At 44.7% G+C, this 19590-nt stretch overlaps 1 protein-coding gene, 15 non-coding genes and 1 pseudogene across 16 annotated transcripts in view; all 17 read right to left on the bottom strand.

The window, feature by feature from the left end:
• Window positions 1–19590, bottom strand: part of LOC125712214 (uncharacterized) — a 433528-nt gene that overhangs the window by 135364 nt on the left and 278574 nt on the right. The gene's annotated exons all lie outside the window — the stretch shown is intronic.
• LOC125733079 (5S ribosomal RNA) lies at window positions 1048–1166 on the bottom strand. Its single transcript, XR_007392437.1, has one exon. It is a non-coding gene; the product is annotated as a 5S ribosomal RNA (ribosomal RNA).
• LOC125735434 (5S ribosomal RNA) lies at window positions 2251–2369 on the bottom strand. Its single transcript, XR_007394730.1, has one exon. It is a non-coding gene; the product is annotated as a 5S ribosomal RNA (ribosomal RNA).
• LOC125731805 (5S ribosomal RNA) lies at window positions 3447–3565 on the bottom strand (annotated as a pseudogene).
• On the bottom strand, window positions 4641–4759 carry LOC125737132 (5S ribosomal RNA). The gene has a single exon (XR_007396399.1). It is a non-coding gene; the product is annotated as a 5S ribosomal RNA (ribosomal RNA).
• On the bottom strand, window positions 5839–5957 carry LOC125733078 (5S ribosomal RNA). The gene has a single exon (XR_007392436.1). It is a non-coding gene; the product is annotated as a 5S ribosomal RNA (ribosomal RNA).
• LOC125734065 (5S ribosomal RNA) lies at window positions 7034–7152 on the bottom strand. The gene has a single exon (XR_007393392.1). It is a non-coding gene; the product is annotated as a 5S ribosomal RNA (ribosomal RNA).
• On the bottom strand, window positions 8228–8346 carry LOC125733077 (5S ribosomal RNA). The gene has a single exon (XR_007392435.1). It is a non-coding gene; the product is annotated as a 5S ribosomal RNA (ribosomal RNA).
• On the bottom strand, window positions 9431–9549 carry LOC125734082 (5S ribosomal RNA). The gene has a single exon (XR_007393408.1). It is a non-coding gene; the product is annotated as a 5S ribosomal RNA (ribosomal RNA).
• LOC125736757 (5S ribosomal RNA) lies at window positions 10625–10743 on the bottom strand. Its single transcript, XR_007396027.1, has one exon. It is a non-coding gene; the product is annotated as a 5S ribosomal RNA (ribosomal RNA).
• Window positions 11819–11937, bottom strand: LOC125736756 (5S ribosomal RNA). The gene has a single exon (XR_007396026.1). It is a non-coding gene; the product is annotated as a 5S ribosomal RNA (ribosomal RNA).
• LOC125736721 (5S ribosomal RNA) lies at window positions 13015–13133 on the bottom strand. The gene has a single exon (XR_007395994.1). It is a non-coding gene; the product is annotated as a 5S ribosomal RNA (ribosomal RNA).
• LOC125733473 (5S ribosomal RNA) lies at window positions 14211–14329 on the bottom strand. Its single transcript, XR_007392818.1, has one exon. It is a non-coding gene; the product is annotated as a 5S ribosomal RNA (ribosomal RNA).
• LOC125732237 (5S ribosomal RNA) lies at window positions 15405–15523 on the bottom strand. Its single transcript, XR_007391706.1, has one exon. It is a non-coding gene; the product is annotated as a 5S ribosomal RNA (ribosomal RNA).
• Window positions 16599–16717, bottom strand: LOC125733472 (5S ribosomal RNA). The gene has a single exon (XR_007392817.1). It is a non-coding gene; the product is annotated as a 5S ribosomal RNA (ribosomal RNA).
• LOC125729211 (5S ribosomal RNA) lies at window positions 17793–17911 on the bottom strand. The gene has a single exon (XR_007389672.1). It is a non-coding gene; the product is annotated as a 5S ribosomal RNA (ribosomal RNA).
• Window positions 18986–19104, bottom strand: LOC125732226 (5S ribosomal RNA). The gene has a single exon (XR_007391705.1). It is a non-coding gene; the product is annotated as a 5S ribosomal RNA (ribosomal RNA).

Genomic DNA, 19590 nt, shown 5'->3' with positions numbered 1-19590 from the left:
ACACGCGTCTATACATGCCAGTTAGTCCCATTGGATCCTACTCCTGCTTTTTTTTTTTTTTTATCTGACTCACACTGCAGCACCACCATCCAATCGGCAGCGCCGGACCCACACCAAACATTCACCAAACTACTCAGCCGGCAGCCTACCACAATTATTCCATTCTTTCCGCATCCGCACACTTCCTTCTTTTTAACTCCTTTTCACTACCGCACAGGTTAATCGCCGCACGTCCCCCGCCGGCAAACATTACTCCTTTGCCTACTGCATGTAGGCTTCTCTTAACGACCCTCTGTTATCAACTCCGCTAACAGCCACAAAATCTCCGCCGCACGAAGCCCACTGGTAGCTGCTGAATCACATGCTTCCCCAAAACGTCGCGCTGTCAGAACACTGGGAGCTACACACACCAACAAGTCCATACTGCAGGCTGCAGCCAGAACAATTTTCTACATTCAAACATCGACGGCCTCTTCTCTCTAAAAATTTACCAGACCGCTTCTAGCACCAGCAAAGAAGTTTCCATCCCTAATTCCTCTGTGATTCCAACTAACCTAAACATTAAGCTGGCATTGAAGGGTGTGAATTACCCCGGCCAATCTGTTCTTTTAAATACAGCTTTTAGCAAGTTTTGAAAGGAGAAGAGCAGAACTTGCTATGCCAATATTATCGAGTCTTCTGTGGCGAAGTGGTTTTTGCATAGAAAACAAAGCGGTCTGTTGAAGAGGAATAATATCATTACTTTGTTTAAAACTGTGTGTAAAAAGCTGTCTCTTTATCATTAACAATAAGTTGTAAAACGTGAATTGGGAGTGACAGTCTTCAAGTTTGTGAGAAGATCGCGCCCTGGTGGAATAAAGGCACGAACAGCTTACAGCACCTAGAATTACCAGGAAGTATTTAGAGTAAAACGGTTTCTAAAAGCTGCCTTTATGAATGAGAGAAAAAAAAAAAAATATATATATAAAATAGTAAAATGGAAGGGGAGTGATAGATTTAAATTAATCGTGAAGTGGAGCGCCCCCTGTATAAAGTAAAAGTGAGAAAAGCTTACAGCACCTGGTATTCCCAAGAGGTCTCCCATCCAAGTACTAACCAGACCCTACCCTGCTTGGCTTCCGAGATCGGATGAGATCGGGCGTGTTCAGGGTGGTATGGCCATAAGCGAGACACGCTACCAAAAACAGCCCTTTTGCATTACACGCGTCTATACATGCCAGTTAGTCCCATTGGATCCTACTCCTGTTTTTTTTTTTTTTATCTGACTCACACTGCAGCCCCACCATCCAATCGGCAGCGCCGGACCCACACCAAACATTCACCAAACTACTCAGCCGGCAGCCTACCACAATTATTCCATTCTTTCCGCATCCGCACACTTCCTTCTTTTTAACTCCTTTTCACTACCGCACAGGTTAATCGCCGCACGTCCCCCGCCGGCAAACATTACTCCTTTGCCTACTGCATGCAGGCTTCTCTTAACGACCCTCTGTTATCAACTCCGCTAACAGCCACAAAATCTCCGCCGCACGAAGCCCACTGGTAGCTGCTGAATCACATGCTTCCCCAAAACGTCGCGCTGTCAGAACACTGGGAGCTACACACACCAACAAGTCCATACTGCAGGCTGCAGCCAGAACAATTTTCTACATTCAAACATCGACGGCCTCTTCTCTCTAAAAATTCACCAGACCGCTTCTACCACCAGCAAAGAAGTGTCCATCCCTAATTCCTCTGTGATTCCCACTAACCTAAACATTAAGCTGGCATTGAAGGGTGTGAATTACCCCGGCCAATCTGTTCTTTTAAATACAGCTTTTAGCAAGTTTTGAAAGGAGAAGAGCAGAACTTGCTATGCCAATAATATCGAGTCTTCTGTGGCGAAGTGGTTTTTGCATAGAAAACAAAGCGGTCTGTTGAAGAGGAATAATATCAGTACTTTGTTTAAAACTGTGTGTAAAAAGCTGTCTCTTTATCATTAACAATAAGTTGTAAAACGTGAATGGGGAGTGACAGTCTTCAAGTTTGTGAGAAGATCGCGCCCTGGTGGAATAAAGGCACGAACAGCTTACAGCACCTAGAATTACCAGGAAGTATTTAGAGTAAAACGGTTTCTAAAAGCTGCCTTTAGGAATGAGAAAAAAAAAAAAAAATATATATATATATATAAAATAGTAAAATGGAAGGGGAGTGATAGATTTAAATTAATCGTGAAGTGGAGCGCCCCCTGTATAAAGTAAAAGTGAGAAAAGCTTACAGCACCTAGTATTCCCAGGTGGTCTCCCATCCAAGTACTAACCAGACCCTACCCTGCTTGGCTTCCGAGATCAGACGAGATCAGGCGTGTTCAGGGTGGTATGGCCGTAAGCGAGAGATGCTACCAAAAACAGCCCTTTTGCATTACACGCGTCTATACATGCCAGTTAGTCCCATTGGATCCTACTCCTGTTTTTTTTTTTTTTTATCTGACTCACACTGCAGCCCCACCATCCAATCGGCAGCGCCGGACCCACACCAAACATTCACCAAACTACTCAGCCGGCAGCCTACCACAATTATTCCATTCTTTCCGCATCCGCACACTTCCTTCTTTTTAACTCCTTTTCACTACCGCAGAGGTTAATCGCCGCACGTCCCCCGACGGCAAACATTACTCCTTTGCCTACCTCATGCAGGCTTCTCTTAACGACCCTCTGTTATCAACTCCGCTAACAGCCACAAAATCTCCGCCGCACGAAGCCCACTGGTAGCTGCTGAATCACATGCTTCCCCAAAACGTCGCGCTGTCAGAACACTGGGAGCTACACACACCAACAAGTCCATACTGCAGGCTGCAGCCAGACCTATTTTCTACATTCAAACATCGACGGCCTCTTCTCTCTAAAAATTCACCAGACCGCTTCTACCACCAGCAAAGAAGTTTCCATCCCTAATTCCTCTGTGATTCCCACTAACCTAAACATTAAGCTGGCATTGAAGTGTGTGAATTACCATGGCCAACCTGCTCTTTTAAATACAGCTTTTAGCAAGTTTTGAAAGGAGGAGAAGAGCAGACCTTGCTATGCCAATAATATCGAGTCTTTTGTGGTGAAGTGGTTTTTGCATAGAAAACAAAGCGGTGAGTTGAAGAGGAATTATATCAGTACTTTGTTTAAAACTGTGTGTAAAAAGCTGTCTCTTTATCATTAACAATAAGTTGTAAAACGTGAATGGGGAGTGACAGTCTTCAAGTTTGTGAGAAGATCGCGCCCTGGTGGAATAAAGGCACGAACAGCTTACAGCACCTAGAATTACCAGGCAGTATTTAGAGTTAAACGGTGTGTAAAAGCTGCCTTTATGAATGAGAGAAAAAAAAAATATATATAAAATAGTAAAACGTAAGGGGAGTGATAGATTTAAATTAATCGTGAAGTGGAGTGCCCCCTGTATAAAGTAAAAGTGAGAAAAGCTAACAGCACCTTGTATTCCCAAGAGGTCTCCCATCCAAGTACTAACCAGACCCTACCCTGATTGGCTTCCGAGATCGGATGAGATCGGGCGTGTTCAGGCTGGCATGGCCATAAGCGAGAGACGCTACCAAAAACAGCCCTTTTGCATTACACGCCTCTATACATGCCAGTTGGTCCCATTGGATCCTACTAATGTTTTTTTTTTTTTTTTATCTGACTCACACTGCAGCCCCACCATCCAATCGGCAGCGCCGGACCCACACCAAACATTCACCAAACTACTCAGCCGGCAGCCTACCACAATTATTCCATTCTTTCCGCATCCGCACACTTCCTTCTCTTTAACTCCTTTTCACTACCGCACAGGTTAATCGCCGCACGTCCCCCGCCGGCAAACATTACTCCTTTGCCTACTGCATGCAGGCTTCTCTTAACGACCCTCTGTTATCAACTCCGCTAACAGCCACAAAATCTCCGCCGCACGAAGCCCACTGGTAGCTGCTGAATCACATGCTTCCCCAAAACGTCGCGCTGTCAGAACACTGGGAGCTACACACACCAACAAGTCCATACTGCAGGCTGCAGCCAGAACAATTTTCTACATTCAAACATCGACGGCCTCTTCTCTCTAAAAATTCACCAGACCGCTTCTACCACCAGCAAAGAAGTTTCCATCCCTAATTCCTCTGTGATTCCCACTAACCTAAACATTAAGCTGGCATTGAAGGGTGTGAATTACCCCGGCCAATCTGTTCTTTTAAATACAGCTTTTAGCAAGTTTTGAAAGGAGAAGAGCAGAGCTTGCTATGCCAATAATATCGAGTCTTCTGTGGCGAAGTGGTTTTTGCATAGAAAACAAAGCGGTCAGTTGAAGAGGAATAATATCAGTACTTTGTTTAAAACTGTGTGTAAAAAGCTGTCTCTTTATCATTAACAATAAGTTGTAAAACGTGAATGGGGAGTGACAGTCTTCAAGTTTGTGAGAAGATCGCGCCCTGGTGGAATAAAGGCACGAACAGCTTACAGCACCTAGAATTACCAGGAAGTATTTAGAGTAAAACGGTTTCTAAAAGCTGGCTTTATGAAAGAGAGAAAAAATATATATATATAAAATAGTAAAATGGAAGGGGAGTGCTAGATTTAAATTATTCGTGAAGTGGAGCGCCCCCTGTATGAAGTAAAAGTGAGAAAAGCATACAGCACCTGGTATTCCCAGGAGGTCTCCCATCCAAACACTAACCAGACCCTACCCTGCTTAGCTTCCGAGATCAGACGAGATCGGGCGCGTTCAGGGTGGTACGGCCGTAAGCGAGAGATGCTACCAAAAACAGCCCTTTTGCATTACACGCCTCTATACATGCCAGTTGGTCCCATTGGATCCTACTAATGTTCTTTTTTTTTTTTATCTGACTCACACTGCAGCACCACCATCCAATCGGCAGCGCCGGACCCACACCAAACATTCACCAAACTACTCAGCCGGCAGCCTACCACAATTATTCCATTCTTTCCGCATCCGCACACTTCCTTCTTTTTAACTCCTTTTCACTACCGCACAGGTTAATCGCCGCACGTCCCCCGCCGGCAAACATTACTCCTTTGCCTACTGCATGCAGGCTTCTCTTAATGACCCTCTGTTATCAACTCCGCTAACAGCCACAAAATCTCCGCCGCACGAAGCCCACTGGTAGCTGCTGAATCACATGCTTCCCCAAAACGTCGCGCTGTCAGAACACTGGGAGCTACACACACCAACAAGTCCATACTGCAGGCTGCAGCCAGAACAATTTTCTACATTCAAACATCGACGGCCTCTTCTCTCTAAAAATTCACCAGACCGCTTCTACCACCAGCAAAGAAGTTTCCATCCCTAATTCCTCTGTGATTCCCACTAACCTAAACATTAAGCTGGCATTGAAGTGTGTGAATTACCATGGCCAACCTGCTCTTTTAAATACAGCTTTTAGCAAGTTTTGAAAGGAGGAGAAGAGCAGACCTTGCTATGCCAATAATATCGAGTCTTTTGTGGTGAAGTGGTTTTTGCATAGAAAACAAAGCGGTGAGTTGAAGAGGAATTATATCAGTACTTTGTTTAAAACTGTGTGTAAAAAGCTGTCTCTTTATCATTAACAATAAGTTGTAAAACGTGAATGGGGAGTGACAGTCTTCAAGTTTGTGAGAAGATCGCGCCCTGGTAGAATAAAGGCACGAACAGCTTACAGCACCTAGAATTACCAGGCAGTATTAAGAGTAAAACGGTGTGTAACAGCTGCCTTTATGAATGAGAGAAAAAAAAAATATATATATAAAATAGTAAAACGTAAGGGGAGTGATAGATTTAAATTAATCGTGAAGTGGAGTGCCCCCTGTATAAAGTAAAAGTGAGAAAAGCTTACAGCACCTGGTATTCCCAAGAGGTCTCCCATCCAAGTACTAACCAGACCCTACCCTGCTTGGCTTCCGAGATCGGATGAGATCGGGCGTGTTCAGGGTGGTATGGCCATAAGCGAGAGACGCTACCAAAAACAGCCCTTTTGCATTACACGCGTCTATACATGCCAGTTAGTCCCATTGGATCCTACTCCTGTTTTTTTTTTTTTTATCTGACTCACACTGCAGCCCCACCATCCAATCGGCAGCGCCGGACCCACACCAAACATTCACCAAACTACTCAGCCGGCAGCCTACCACAATTATTCCATTCTTTCCGCATCCGCACACTTCCTTCTTTTTAACTCCTTTTCACTACCGCACAGGTTAATCGCCGCACGTCCCCCGCCAGCAAACATTACTCCTTTGCCTACTGCATGTAGGCTTCTCTTAACGACCCTCTGTTATCAACTCCGCTAACAGCCACAAAATCTCCGCCGCACGAAGCCCACTGGTAGCTGCTGAATCACATGCTTCCCCAAAACGTCGCGCTGTCAGAACACTGGGAGCTACACACACCAACAAGTCCATACTGCAGGCTGCAGCCAGAACTATTTTCTACATTCAAACATCGACGGCCTCTTCTCTCTAAAAATTTACCAGACCGCTTCTAGCACCAGCAAAGAAGTTTCCATCCCTAATTCCTCTGTGATTCCAACTAACCTAAACATTAAGCTGGCATTGAAGGGTGTGAATTACCCCGGCCAATCTGTTCTTTTAAATACAGCTTTTAGCAAGTTTTGAAAGGAGAAGAGCAGAACTTGCTATGCCAATATTATCGAGTCTTCTGTGGCGAAGTGGTTTTTGCATAGAAAACAAAGCGGTCTGTTGAAGAGGAATAATATCAGTACTTTGTTTAAAACTGTGTGTAAAAAGCTGTCTCTTTATCATTAACAATAAGTTGTAAAACGTGAATTGGGAGTGACAGTCTTCAAGTTTGTGAGTAGATCGCGCCCTGGTGGAATAAAGGCACGAACAGCTTACAGCACCTAGAATTACCAGGAAGTATTTAGAGTAAAACGGTTTCTAAAAGCTGCCTTTAGGAATGAGAAAAAAAAAAATATATATATATAAAATAGTAAAATGGAAGGGGAGTGATAGATTTAAATTAATCGTGAAGTGGAGCGCCCCCTGTATAAAGTAAAAGTGAGAAAAGCTTACAGCACCTGGTATTCCCAGGTGGTCTCCCATCCAAGTACTAACCAGACCCTACCCTGCTTAGCTTACGAGATCAGACGAGATCGGGCGTGTTCAGGGTGGTATGGCCGTAAGCGAGAGATGCTACCAAAAACAGCCCTTTTGCATTACACGCGTCTATACATGCCAGTTAGTCCCATTGGATCCTACTCCTGTTTTTTTTTTTTTTATCTGACTCACACTGCAGCCCCACCATCCAATCGGCAGCGCCGGACCCACACCAAACATTCACCAAACTACTCAGCCGGCAGCCTACCACAATTATTCCATTCTTTCCGCATCCGCACACTTCCTTCTTTTTAACTCCTTTTCACTACCGCACAGGTTAATCGCCGCACGTCCCCCGCCGGCAAACATTACTCCTTTGCCTACTGCATGCAGGCTTCTCTTAACGACCCTCTGTTATCAACTCCGCTAACAGCCACAAAATCTCCGCCGCACGAAGCCCACTGGTAGCTGCTGAATCACATGCTTCCCCAAAACGTCGCGCTGTCAGAACACTGGGAGCTACACACACCAACAAGTCCATACTGCAGGCTGCAGCCAGAACAATTTTCTACATTCAAACATCGACGGCCTCTTCTCTCTAAAAATTCACCAGACCGCTTCTACCACCAGCAAAGAAGTTTCCATCCCTAATTCCTCTGTGATTCCCACTAACCTAAACATTAAGCTGGCATTGAAGGGTGTGAATTACCCCGGCCAATCTGTTCTTTTAAATACAGCTTTTAGCAAGTTTTGAAAGGAGAAGAGCAGAACTTGCTATGCCAATAATATCGAGTCTTCTGTGGCGAAGTGGTTTTTGCATAGAAAACAAAGCGGTCTGTTGAAGAGGAATAATATCAGTACTTTGTTTAAAACTGTGTGTAAAAAGCTGTCTCTTTATCATTAACAATAAGTTGTAAAACGTGAATGGGGAGTGACAGTCTTCAAGTTTGTGAGAAGATCGCGCCCTGGTAGAATAAAGGCACGAACAGCTTACAGCACCTAGAATTACCAGGCAGTATTTAGAGTAAAACGGTGTGTAACAGCTGCCTTTATGAATGAGAGAAAAAAAAAATATATATATAAAATAGTAAAACGTAAGGGGAGTGATAGATTTAAATTAATCGTGAAGTGGAGTGCCCCCTGTATAAAGTAAAAGTGAGAAAAGCTTACAGCACCTGGTATTCCCAAGAGGTCTCCCATCCAAGTACTAACCAGACCCTACCCTGCTTGGCTTCCGAGATCGGATGAGATCGGGCGTGTTCAGGGTGGTATGGCCATAAGCGAGACACGCTACCAAAAACAGCCCTTTTGCATTACACGCGTCTATACATGCCAGTTAGTCCCATTGGATCCTACTCCTGTTTTTTTTTTTTTTATCTGACTCACACTGCAGCCCCACCATCCAATCGGCAGCGCCGGACCCACACCAAACATTCACCAAACTACTCAGCCGGCAGCCTACCACAATTATTCCATTCTTTCCGCATCCGCACACTTCCTTCTTTTTAACTCCTTTTCACTACCGCACAGGTTAATCGCCGCACGTCCCCCGCCGGCAAACATTACTCCTTTGCCTACTGCATGCAGGCTTCTCTTAACGACCCTCTGTTATCAACTCCGCTAACAGCCACAAAATCTCCGCCGCACGAAGCCCACTGGTAGCTGCTGAATCACATGCTTCCCCAAAACGTCGCGCTGTCAGAACACTGGGAGCTACACACACCAACAAGTCCATACTGCAGGCTGCAGCCAGAACAATTTTCTACATTCAAACATCGACGGCCTCTTCTCTCTAAAAATTCACCAGACCGCTTCTACCACCAGCAAAGAAGTGTCCATCCCTAATTCCTCTGTGATTCCCACTAACCTAAACATTAAGCTGGCATTGAAGGGTGTGAATTACCCCGGCCAATCTGTTCTTTTAAATACAGCTTTTAGCAAGTTTTGAAAGGAGAAGAGCAGAACTTGCTATGCCAATAATATCGAGTCTTCTGTGGCGAAGTGGTTTTTGCATAGAAAACAAAGCGGTCTGTTGAAGAGGAATAATATCAGTACTTTGTTTAAAACTGTGTGTAAAAAGCTGTCTCTTTATCATTAACAATAAGTTGTAAAACGTGAATGGGGAGTGACAGTCTTCAAGTTTGTGAGAAGATCGCGCCCTGGTGGAATAAAGGCACGAACAGCTTACAGCACCTAGAATTACCAGGAAGTATTTAGAGTAAAACGGTTTCTAAAAGCTGCCTTTAGGAATGAGAAAAAAAAAAAAAAATATATATATATATATAAAATAGTAAAATGGAAGGGGAGTGATAGATTTAAATTAATCGTGAAGTGGAGCGCCCCCTGTATAAAGTAAAAGTGAGAAAAGCTTACAGCACCTGGTATTCCCAGGTGGTCTCCCATCCAAGTACTAACCAGACCCTACCCTGCTTGGCTTCCGAGATCAGACGAGATCAGGCGTGTTCAGGGTGGTATGGCCGTAAGCGAGAGATGCTACCAAAAACAGCCCTTTTGCATTACACGCGTCTATACATGCCAGTTAGTCCCATTGGATCCTACTCCTGTTTTTTTTTTTTTTTATCTGACTCACACTGCAGCCCCACCATCCAATCGGCAGCGCCGGACCCACACCAAACATTCACCAAACTACTCAGCCGGCAGCCTACCACAATTATTCCATTCTTTCCGCATCCGCACACTTCCTTCTTTTTAACTCCTTTTCACTACCGCAGAGGTTAATCGCCGCACGTCCCCCGACGGCAAACATTACTCCTTTGCCTACCTCATGCAGGCTTCTCTTAACGACCCTCTGTTATCAACTCCGCTAACAGCCACAAAATCTCCGCCGCACGAAGCCCACTGGTAGCTGCTGAATCACATGCTTCCCCAAAACGTCGCGCTGTCAGAACACTGGGAGCTACACACACCAACAAGTCCATACTGCAGGCTGCAGCCAGACCTATTTTCTACATTCAAACATCGACGGCCTCTTCTCTCTAAAAATTCACCAGACCGCTTCTACCACCAGCAAAGAAGTTTCCATCCCTAATTCCTCTGTGATTCCCACTAACCTAAACATTAAGCTGGCATTGAAGGGTGTGAATTACCCCGGCCAATCTGTTCTTTTAAATACAGCTTTTAGCAAGTTTTGAAAGGAGAAGAGCAGAACTTGCTATGCCAATAATATCGAGTCTTCTGTGGCAAAGTGGTTTTTGCATAGAAAACAAAGCGGTCAGTTGAAGAGGAATAATATCAGTACTTTGTTTAAAACTGTGTGTAAAAAGCTGTCTCTTTATCATTAACAATAAGTTGTAAAACGTGAATGGGGAGTGACAGTCTTCAAGTTTGTGAGAAGATCGCGCCCTGGTGGAATAAAGGCACGGACAGCTTACAGCACCTAGAATTACCAGGAAGTATTTAGAGTAAAACGGTGTGTAAAAGCTGCCTTTATGAATGAGAGAAAAAAATATATATATATAAAATAGTAAAATGGAAGGGGAGTGATAGATTTAAATAAATCGTGAAGTGGAGCGCCCCCTGTATAAAGTAAAAGTGAGAAAAGCTTACAGCACCTGGTATTCCCAGGTGGTCTCCCATCCAAGTACTAACCAGAACCTACCCTCCTTAGCTTCCGAGATCAGACGAGATCAGGCGTGTTCAGGGTGGTATGGCCGTAAGCGAAAGATGCTACCAAAAACAGCCCTTTTGTATTACACGCGTCTATACATGCCAGTTAGTCCCATTGGATCCTACTCCTGCTTTTTTTTTTTTTTATCTGACTCACACTGCAGCACCACCATCCAATCGGCAGCGCCGGACCCACACCAAACATTCACCAAACTACTCAGCCGGCAGCCTACCACAATTATTCCATTCTTTCCGCATCCGCACACTTCCTTCTTTTTAACTCCTTTTCACTACCGCACAGGTTAATCGCCGCACGTCCCCCGCCGGCAAACATTACTCCTTTGCCTACTGCATGCAGGCTTCTCTTAATGACCCTCTGTTATCAACTCCGCTAACAGCCACAAAATCTCCGCCGCACGAAGCCCACTGGTAGCTGCTGAATCACATGCTTCCCCAAAACGTCGTGCTGTCAGAACACTGGGAGCTACACACACCAACAAGTCCATACTGCAGGCTGCAGCCAGAACAATTTTCTACATTCAAACATCGACGGCCTCTTCTCTCTAAAAATTCACCAGACCGCTTCTACCACCAGCAAAGAAGTTTCCATCCCTAATTCCTCTGTGATTCCCACTAACCTAAACATTAAGCTGGCATTGAAGGGTGTGAATTACCCCGGCCAATCTGTTCTTTTAAATACAGCTTTTAGCAAGTTTTGAAAGGAGAAGAGCAGAACTTGCTATGCCAATAATATCGAGTCTTCTGTGGCAAAGTGGTTTTTGCATAGAAAACAAAGCGGTCAGTTGAAGAGGAATAATATCAGTACTTTGTTTAAAACTGTGTGTAAAAAGCTGTCTCTTTATCATTAACAATAAGTTGTAAAACGTGAATGGGGAGTGACAGTCTTCAAGTTTGTGAGAAGATCGCGCCCTGGTGGAATAAAGGCACGGACAGCTTACAGCACCTAGAATTACCAGGAAGTATTTAGAGTAAAACGGTGTGTAAAAGCTGCCTTTATGAATGAGAGAAAAAAATATATATATATAAAATAGTAAAATGGAAGGGGAGTGATAGATTTAAATAAATCGTGAAGTGGAGCGCCCCCTGTATAAAGTAAAAGTGAGAAAAGCTTACAGCACCTGGTATTCCCAGGTGGTCTCCCATCCAAGTACTAACCAGAACCTACCCTCCTTAGCTTCCGAGATCAGACGAGATCAGGCGTGTTCAGGGTGGTATGGCCGTAAGCGAAAGATGCTACCAAAAACAGCCCTTTTGCATTACACGTGTCTATACATGCCAGTTAGTCCCATTGGATCCTACTCCTGGTTTTTTTTTTTTTTTTATCTGACTCACACTGCAGCACCACCATCCAATCGGCAGCGCCGGACCCACACCAAACATTCACCAAACTACTCAGCCGGCAGCCTACCACAATTATTCCATTCTTTCCGCATCCGCACACTTCCTTCTTTTTAACTCCTTTTCACTACCGCACAGGTTTATCGCCGCACGTCCCCCGCCGGCAAACATTACTCCTTTGCCTACTGCATGCAGGCTTCTCTTAATGACCCTCTGTTATCAACTCCGCTAACAGCCACAAAATCTCCGCCGCACGAAGCCCACTGGTAGCTGCTGAATCACATGCTTCCCCAAAACGTCGCGCTGTCAGAACACTGGGAGCTACACACACCAACAAGTCCATACTGCAGGCTGCAGCCAGACCTATTTTCTACATTCAAACATCGACGGCCTCTTCTCTCTAAAAATTCACCAGACCGCTTCTACCACCAGCAAAGAAGTTTCCATCCCTAATTCCTCTGTGATTCCCACTAACCTAAACATTAAGCTGGCATTGAAGGGTGTGAATTACCCCGGCCAATCTGTTCTTTTAAATACAGCTTTTAGCAAGTTTTGAAAGGAGAAGAGCAGAACTTGCTATGCCAATAATATCGAGTCTTCTGTGGCGAAGTGGTTTTTGCATAGAAAACAAAGCGGTCAGTTGAAGAGGAATAATATCAGTACTTTGTTTAAAACTGTGTGTAAAAAGCTGTCTCTTTATCATTAACAATAAGTTGTAAAACGTGAATGGGGAGTGACAGTCTTCAAGTTTGTGAGAAGATCGCGCCCTGGTGGAATAAAGGCACGGACAGCTTACAGCACCTAGAATTACCAGGAAGTATTTAGAGTAAAACGGTGTGTAAAAGCTGCCTTTATGAATGAGAGAAAAAAATATATATATATAAAATAGTAAAATGGAAGGGGAGTGATAGATTTAAATAAATCGTGAAGTGGAGCGCCCCCTGTATAAAGTAAAAGTGAGAAAAGCTTACAGCACCTGGTATTCCCAGGTGGTCTCCCATCCAAGTACTAACCCGAACCTACCCTCCTTAGCTTCCGAGATCAGACGAGATCAGGCGTGTTCAGGGTGGTATGGCCGTAAGCGAAAGACGCTACCAAAAACAGCCCTTTTGCATTACACGTGTCTATACATGCCAGTTAGTCCCATTGGATCCTACTCCTGGTTTTTTTTTTTTTTTTATCTGACTCACACTGCAGCACCACCATCCAATCGGCAGCGCCGGACCCACACCAAACATTCACCAAACTACTCAGCCGGCAGCCTACCACAATTATTCCATTCTTTCCGCATCCGCACACTTCCTTCTTTTTAACTCCTTTTCACTACCGCACAGGTTAATCGCCGCACGTCCCCCGCCGGCAAACATTACTCCTTTGCCTACTGCATGCAGGCTTCTCTTAATGACCCTCTGTTATCAACTCCGCTAACAGCCACAAAATCTCCGCCGCACGAAGCCCACTGGTAGCTGCTGAATCACATGCTTCCCCAAAACGTCGCGCTGTCAGAACACTGGGAGCTACACACACCAACAAGTCCATACTGCAGGCTGCAGCCAGAACAATTTTCTACATTCAAACATCGACGGCCTCTTCTCTCTAAAAATTCACCAGACCGCTTCTACCACCAGCAAAGAAGTTTCCATCCCTAATTCCTCTGTGATTCCCACTAACCTAAACATTAAGCTGGCATTGAAGGGTGTGAATTACCCCGGCCAATCTGTTCTTTTAAATACAGCTTTTAGCAAGTTTTGAAAGGAGAAGAGCAGAACTTGCTATGCCAATAATATCGAGTCTTCTGTGGCGAAGTGGTTTTTGCATAGAAAACAAAGCGGTCAGTTGAAGAGGAAAAATATCAGTACTTTGTTTAAAACTGTGTGTAAAAAGCTGTCTCTTTATCATTAACAATAAGTTGTAAAACGTGAATGGGGAGAAACAGTCTTCAAGTTTGTGAGAAGATCGCGCCCTGGTGGAATAAAGGCACGAACAGCTTACAGCACCTAGAATTACCAGGAAGTATTTGGAGTAAAACGGTGTGTAAAAGCTGCCTTTATGAATGAGAGTAAAATATATATATATATAAAATAGTAAAATGGAAGGGGAGTGATAGATTTAAATTAATCGTGAAGTGGAGCGCCCCCTGTATAAAGTAAAAGTGAGAAAAGCTTACAGCACCTGGTATTCCCAGGAGGTCTCCCATCCAAGTACTAACCAGACCCTACCCTGCTTGGCTTCCAAGATCGGATGAGATCGGGTGTGTTCAGGGTGGTATGGCCATAAGCGAGAGACGCGACCAAAAACAGCCCTTTTGCATTACACGCGTCTATACATGCCAGTTAGTCCCATTGGATCCTACTCCTGGTTTTTTTTTTTTTTATCTGACTCACACTGCAGCACCACCATCCAATCGGCAGCGCCGGACCCACACCAAACATTCACCAAACTACTCAGCCGGCAGCCTACCACAATTATTCCATTCTTTCCGCATCCGCACACTTCCTCCTTTTTAACTCCTTTTCACTACCGCACAGGTTAATCGCCGCACGTCCCCCGCCGGCAAACATTACTCCTTTGCCTACTGCATGCAGGCTTCTCTTAACGACCCTCTGTTATCAACTCCGCTAACAGCCACAAAATCTCCGCCGCACGAAACCCACTGGTAGCTGCTGAATCACATGCTTCCCCAAAACGTCGCGCTGTCAGAACACTGGGAGCTACACACACCAACAAGTCCATACTGCAGGCTGCAGCCAGAACAATTTTCTACATTCAAACATCGACGGCCTCTTCTCTCTAAAAATTCACCAGACCGCTTCTACCACCAGCAAAGAAGTTTCCATCCCTAATTCCTCTGTGATTCCCACTAACCTAAACATTAAGCTGGCATTGAAGGGTGTGAATTACCCCGGCCAATCTCTTCTTTTAAATACAGCTTTTAGCAAGTTTTGAAAGGAGAAGAGCAGAACTTGCTATGCCAATAATATCGAGTCTTCTGTGGCGAAGTGGTTTTTGCATAGAAAACAAAGCGGTCAGTTGAAGAGGAATAATATCAGTACTTTGTTTAAAACTGTGTGTAAAAAGCTGTCTCTTTATCATTAACAATAAGTTGTAAAACGTGAATGGGGAGTGACAGTCTTCAAGTTTGTGAGAAGATCGCGCCCTGGTGGAATAAAGGCACGAACAGCTTACAGCACCTAGAATTACCAGGAAGTATTTAGAGTAAAACGGTGTGTAAAAGCTGCCTTTATGAATGAGAGAAAAATATATATATATATAAAATAGTAAAATGGAAGGGGAGTGATAGATTTAAATTAATCGTGAAGTGGAGCGCCCCCTGTATAAAGTAAAAGTGAGAAAAGCTTACAGCACCTGGTATTCCCAGGAGGTCTCCCATCCAAGTACTGACCAGACCCTACCCTGCTTGGCTTCCGAGATCGAATGAGATCGGGTGTGTTCAGGGTGGTATGGCCGTAAGCGAGAGACGTGACCAAAAACAGCCCTTTTGCATTACACGCGTCTATACATGCCAGTTAGTCCCATTGGATCCTACTCCTGGTTTTTTTTTTTTTTATCTGACTCACACTGCAGCACCACCATCCAATCGGCAGCACCGGACCCACACCAAACATTCACCAAACTACTCAGCCGGCAGCCTACCACAATTATTCCATTCTTTCCGCATCCGCACACTTCCTTCTTTTTAACTCCTTTTCACTACCGCACAGGTTAATCGCCGCACGTCCCCCGCCGGCAAACATTACTCCTTTGCCTACTGCATGCAGGCTTCTCTTAATGACCCTCTGTTATCAACTCCGCTAACAGCCACAAAATCTCCGCCGCACGAAGCCCACTGGTAGCTGCTGAATCACATGCTTCCCCAAAACGTCGCGCTGTCAGAACACTGGGAGCTACACACACCAACAAGTCCATACTGCAGGCTGCAGCCAGAACAATTTTCTACATTCAAACATCGACGGCCTCTTCTCTCTAAAAATTCACCAGACCGCTTCTACCACCAGCAAAGAAGTTTCCATCCCTAATTCCTCTGTGATTCCCACTAACCTAAACATTAAGCTGGCATTGAAGGGTGTGAATTACCCCGGCCAATCTGTTCTTTTAAATACAGCTTTTAGCAAGTTTTGAAAGGAGAAGAGCAGAACTTGCTATGCCAATAATATTGAGTCTTCTGTGGCGAAGTGGTTTTTGCATAGAAAACAAAGCGGTCAGTTGAAGAGGAAAAATATCAGTACTTTGTTTAAAACTGTGTGTAAAAAGCTGTCTCTTTATCATTAACAATAAGTTGTAAAACGTGAATGGGGAGAAACAGTCTTCAAGTTTGTGAGAAGATCGCGCCCTGGTGGAATAAAGGCACGAACAGCTTACAGCACCTAGAATTACCAGGAAGTATTTAGAGTAAAACGGTGTGTAAAAGCTGCCTTTATGAATGAGAGAAAAATATATATATATATAAAATAGTAAAATGGAAAGGGAGTGATAGATTTAAATTAATCGTGAAGTGGAGCGCCCCCTGTATAAAGTAAAAGTGAGAAAAGCTTACAGCACCTGGTATTCCCAGGAGGTCTCCCATCCAAGTACTAACCAGACCCTACCCTGCTTGGCTTCCAAGATCGGATGAGATCGGGTGTGTTCAGGGTGGTATGGCCATAAGCGAGAGACGCGACCAAAAACAGCCCTTTTGCATTACACGCGTCTATACATGCCAGTTAGTCCCATTGGATCCTACTCCTGGTTTTTTTTTTTTTTATCTGACTCACACTGCAGCACCACCATCCAATCGGCAGCGCCGGACCCACACCAAACATTCACCAAACTACTCAGCCGGCAGCCTACCACAATTATTCCATTCTTTCCGCATCCGCACACTTCCTCCTTTTTAACTCCTTTTCACTACCGCACAGGTTAATCGCCGCACGTCCCCCGCCGGCAAACATTACTCCTTTGCCTACTGCATGCAGGCTTCTCTTAACGACCCTCTGTTATCAACTCCGCTAACAGCCACAAAATCTCCGCCGCACGAAGCCCACTGGTAGCTGCTGAATCACATGCTTCCCCAAAACGTCGCGCTGTCAGAACACTGGGAGCTACACACACCAACAAGTCCATACTGCAGGCTGCAGCCAGAACAATTTTCTACATTCAAACATCGACGGCCTCTTCTCTCTAAAAATTCACCAGACCGCTTCTACCACCAGCAAAGAAGTTTCCATCCCTAATTCCTCTGTGATTCCCACTAACCTAAACATTAAGCTGGCATTGAAGGGTGTGAATTACCCCGGCCAATCTGTTCTTTTAAATACAGCTTTTAGCAAGTTTTGAAAGGAGAAGAGCAGAACTTGCTATGCCAATAATATTGAGTCTTCTGTGGCGAAGTGGTTTTTGCATAGAAAACAAAGCGGTCAGTTGAAGAGGAAAAATATCAGTACTTTGTTTAAAACTGTGTGTAAAAAGCTGTCTCTTTATCATTAACAATAAGTTGTAAAACGTGAATGGGGAGAAACAGTCTTCAAGTTTGTGAGAAGATCGCGCCCTGGTGGAATAAAGGCACGAACAGCTTACAGCACCTAGAATTACCAGGAAGTATTTGGAGTAAAACGGTGTGTAAAAGCTGCCTTTATGAATGAGAGAAAAATATATATATATATAAAATAGTAAAATGGAAAGGGAGTGATAGATTTAAATTAATCGTGAAGTGGAGCGCCCCCTGTATAAAGTAAAAGTGAGAAAAGCTTACAGCACCTTGTATTCCCAGGAGGTCTCCCATCCAAGAACTAACCAGACCCTACCCTGCTTGGCTTCCAAGATCGGATGAGATCGGGTGTGTTCAGGGTGGTATGGCCATAAGCGAGAGACGCGACCAAAAACAGCCCTTTTGCATTACACGCGTCTATACATGCCAGTTAGTCCCATTGGATCCTACTCCTGGTTTTTTTTTTTTTATCTGACTCACACTGCAGCACCACCATCCAATCGGCAGCGCCGGACCCACACCAAACATTCACCAAACTACTCAGCCGGCAGCCTACCACAATTATTCCATTCTTTCCGCATCCGCACACTTCCTTCTTTTTAACTCCTTTTCACTACCGCACAGGTTAATCGCCGCACGTCCCCCGCCGGCAAACATTACTCCTTTGCCTACTGCATGCAGGCTTCTCTTAACGACCCTCTGTTATCAACTCCGCTAACAGCCACAAAATCTCCGCCGCACGAAGCCCACTGGTAGCTGCTGAATCACATGCTTCCCCAAAATGTCACGCTGTCAGAACACTGGGAGCTACACACGCCAACAAGTCCATACCGCAGGCTGCAGCCAGAACAATTTTCTACATTCAAACATCGACGGCGTCTTCTCTCTAAAAATTCACCAGACCGCTTCTACCACCAGCAAAGAAGTTTCCATCCCTAATTCCTCTGTGATTCCCACTAACCTAAACATTAAGCTGGCATTGAAGGGTGTGAATTACCCCGGCCAATCTCTTCTTTTAAATACAGCTTTTAGCAAGTTTTGAAAGGAGAAGAGCAGAACTTGCTATGCCAATAATATCGAGTCTTCTGTGGCGAAGTGGTTTTTGCATAGAAAACAAAGCGGTCAGTTGAAGAGGAATAATATCAGTACTTTGTTTAAAACTGTGTGTAAAAAGCTGTCTCTTTATCATTAACAATAAGTTGTAAAACGTGAATGGGGAGTGACAGTCTTCAAGTTTGTGAGAAGATCGCGCCCTGGTGGAATAAAGGCACGAACAGCTTACAGCACCTAGAATTACCAGGAAGTATTTAGAGTAAAACGGTGTGTAAAAGCTGCCTTTATGAATGAGAGAAAAATATATATATATATAAAATAGTAAAATGGAAGGGGAGTGATAGATTTAAATTAATCGTGAAGTGGAGCGCCCCCTGTATAAAGTAAAAGTGAGAAAAGCTTACAGCACCTGGTATTCCCAGGAGGTCTCCCATCCAAGTACTGACCAGACCCTACCCTGCTTGGCTTCCGAGATCGAATGAGATCGGGTGTGTTCAGGGTGGTATGGCCGTAAGCGAGAGACGTGACCAAAAACAGCCCTTTTGCATTACACGCGTCTATACATGCCAGTTAGTTCCATTGGATCCTACTCCTGGTTTTTTTTTTTTTTTATCTGACTCACACTGCAGCACCACCATCCAATCGGCAGCGCCGGACCCACACCAAACATTCACCAAACTACTCAGCCGGCAGCCTACCACAATTATTCCATTCTTTCCGCATCCGCACACTTCCTTCTTTTTAACTCCTTTTCACTACCGCACAGGTTAATCGCCGCACGTCCCCCGCCGGCAAACAATACTCCTTTGCCTACTGCATGCAGGCTTCTCTTAATGACCCTCTGTTATCAACTCCGCTAACAGCCACAAAATCTCCGCCGCACGAAGCCCACTGGTAGCTGCTGAATCACATGATTCCCCAAAACGTCGCGCTGTCAGAACACTGGGAGCTACACACACCAACAAGTCCATACTGCAGGCTGCAGCCAGAACAATTTTCTAC

The sequence above is a fragment of the Brienomyrus brachyistius genome, chromosome 2 (assembly GCF_023856365.1).
Source record: "Brienomyrus brachyistius isolate T26 chromosome 2, BBRACH_0.4, whole genome shotgun sequence".
NCBI lineage: Eukaryota > Metazoa > Chordata > Actinopteri > Osteoglossiformes > Mormyridae > Brienomyrus > Brienomyrus brachyistius.
Note: the sequence above shows the minus strand (reverse complement) of the source record. Positions and strands in the feature narration are given on the sequence as shown.